A 3194-nucleotide genomic window follows, 5' to 3' on the forward strand; every position below is an offset into this window, starting at 1 on the left:
TGGATGAGGCCGAGAAGCGGAGGAGGCTTCCTGGGATTGATACAATCTTTGAGGGCTTTGGTATCCACTGGCCATGGGACAGTGGGGTTCAAAGCAATTTCATCTGAATTTCAAGGGGCAGAGAGGCTCCCAGTTGACGTTACGCAGACTCTGTCATGGGCTTTCCCGCCCACCGAATCTCCTCATTTTACTGTGGAGGAAACTGAAGTCCAGAGAGGGAATGTGAAATGCCTAAGGTCACACTGCATTTGGGGATCAGAGCTGGTGGGCATATATGAGCTGTGACACACCCCACCAGGCTTGCATGTTCTCGTGCAGCCACTCACAAATACATACACTCAGAGTTCTGTACAACAAAACCCCTTTTCCTCAGGATGGCCTGGGTGAGTCATCATCCTTGTTCCCAGAGTGCGGAGCCTCAGCATCTCCCTGGCACCCTAGAGGGAATATCCAGGTCCACCAAATACAGAGAGCAACCAACTCTCCCTACCATCCTGTATGAGAGGCCGCTGTGATAAAACAGGAAGATCAGAGGACTGGAAATTATACCTGGCCTGGGTCTGAGCCTGACTCAAATTCCTAAGCATCTCCAGGACCCGGGTCTTGGTAGAATTCTGGTATACCTCGCACTATGTGCTTTCCTCACTAATTATGAACAGTCTTAGGCTGAAATGAAAATCAACAGCAGCTTTTGTTTTGTTTTAAACAGAGATGAGGTCTCACTGTATCACCCAGGCTGGTCTCAAACTCCTGGGCTTAAACAATCCTCTCATCTTGGCATCCCAAAGTGCTGGGATTACAGGCATGAGCCACTGCGCCTGGTTTCAACAACAGCTTTGATGGGTGAAGTAGCAGAAAGGTGAAGGCAGCTGATGCACTCTCGGGGCATTTTCCCCCTGTTTGATGGAGGCTGGTTAATTAATTGAGTGCAGAGGATTTAAAACCTATCCAGCCTAGGCCGGATGTGATGGCTCACTCCTGTCATCTCAGCACTTTAGGAGGCCGAGGCAGGCAGATCACTTGAGATCAGGAGTTCAAGACCAGCCTGGTTAACATGGTGAAACCCCGTCTCTACTAAAAATACAAAAATTAGCCAGGCATAGTGGCACATGCCTGTAGTCCCAGCTACTCAGGAGGCTGAGGCAGGGGAATCGCTTGAACACAGGAGGTGGAGGTTGCAGTGGGTCAAGATCACACCACTGCACTGTAGCCTGGGCAACAGAGTGAGACTCCATCTGAAAAACAAACAAACAAAAAACTATCTGGCTCAGGAGCCTTCTGGGAAATAGGATAGTCACTGGAGGGGACGGGCAGTTTTTAGACCCAGCCATGTCCTTGGCAATCATAGTGGTCTTCTGGTGCTATTCTCAGGACTCAGACGTGAGTCCTGGGGAGAGCTGAGGGGCTGTCAGTAAGAGCCCAGAGAGCTGTTCCACTGAACAGTCTGTGTCTTACCTGAGCATAAGCAGTCCTGTTCTGAGATGAGGTAAGAAGCCATTTGTCTTCACTAACGACCCTCGTACATTGAGAAAGCTGTAGGGTGCTGTGCTGAGGTCAATGCCTTAAAAAGTCATAGTGTTAAAAAAAAATAATAATAATAATAAAGGAGCTGGTCAATGGAGAAAGGATAGTCTTTTCAACAAGTTGTACTGGAACAACTAGACATCCTCCATGTAAAAAAATGAACCCTGACCCATACTTCTTTTTTAATTTTTATTTACTCATTGATTTATTATGTTTTTGAGACAGGGTCTTGCTCTGTAGCCCAGGCAGGAGTGCACTGGTGTGATCATGGCTTACTGCAGCCTTGACCTCCCAGGCTCAAGTGATTTTCCCACCTCAGCCTCCCGAGTAGCTGGGATCATAGGCTTGTGATCCCGGCCCAACTGATTTTTTTTTTATTTTTCGTAAAGATGGGGTCTCACTATGTTGCCCAGGCTGTTCTTGAACTCCTGAACTCAAGTGGCTCTTCCAATTTGGCCTCTCAAAGTAGTGGGATTACAGGGGTGAGCCATTGCACCCGGCCTTGACCCATACTTCACATCATATATGAAAACTAGTTCAAAATGAATCATAGACCTGAAGGTAGAACCTAAAACTAAAAAACTCCCAGAAAAAACATAGGAGAGCTGAGTGGGGTGGCTCATGCCTGCAATCTTAGCACTGTGGGAGCCCAGGGCGGGAGGATCGCTTGAGCCCAGGAATTTGAGACAGCAGTGAGCTATGATCGCACCACTTGTACTCCAGCCTGGACAATAAAGCAAGACCCTGTCTCTAAAAACAAAAACATAGAAGAAAAAATCTTTGCAACTGTGGATTTGGCAATTATTTCTTAGATGCAACACCAAAAACACAATCCATAAAATAAAAAATTGATCAATTGGAAAAGATAAGCCATAGACTGGGAAAAAATATTTTCAAAACATATATCTGATAAAGGACTTGTATCCAGAATCTATAAAGTACACATAAAACTCAATAGTAAGAAAATAAACGGGCTGTAATCCCAGCACTTTGGAAGGCCGAAGCAGGAGGATCACTTGAGCCCAGGAGTTTGAAACCAGCCTGGGCAACATGAAATCCCATTTCTACAAAAAATAAAACCCAATTAGCAAGGTGTGGTGGCGTGCACTTGTAGTCCCAGCTACTTGGGAGGCTGAGGCAGGAAGATCTCTTGAGTCTGGGAGGTAGAGGTTGCAGTGAGCCATCATGATGCCATTGCACTCCAGCCTGTGCAAAACAGTGAGACCCTGTCTCCAAAAAAGAAAAAAGAAAAGAAATGACTCAATTACAAAATGGGCAAAATATTTGGACAGATACTTCATCAAAGAAGATATATGAATGGCAAATAAGATGCCTAACATCATCGGTCACTAGGGAAATGCAAATTAAAATCACAATGAGATCACACTGTACACCCATTAGAATGGCTAAAAACAAACAATCATAAAACCTTGACAATATCAGGTGCTGATGTGTATGCTGAGCAACTAGAACTCATACATTGCTGGTGGGAATGTAAGAGGTACAACCACTTTGGAAAACAGTCTGGTAGTTTCTTTTTTTTTTTTTGAGACGGAGTCTCGCTCTGTCGCCTGGGCTGGAGTGCAGTGGCTGGATCTCAGCTCACTGCAAGCTCCGCCTCCCGGGTTCAAGCGATTCTCCTGCCTCAGCCTCCTGAGTAGCTGGGACTA

Source organism: Colobus angolensis, unplaced genomic scaffold (assembly GCF_000951035.1).
Source record: "Colobus angolensis palliatus isolate OR3802 unplaced genomic scaffold, Cang.pa_1.0 Scaffold19, whole genome shotgun sequence".
Lineage (NCBI taxonomy): Eukaryota > Metazoa > Chordata > Mammalia > Primates > Cercopithecidae > Colobus > Colobus angolensis.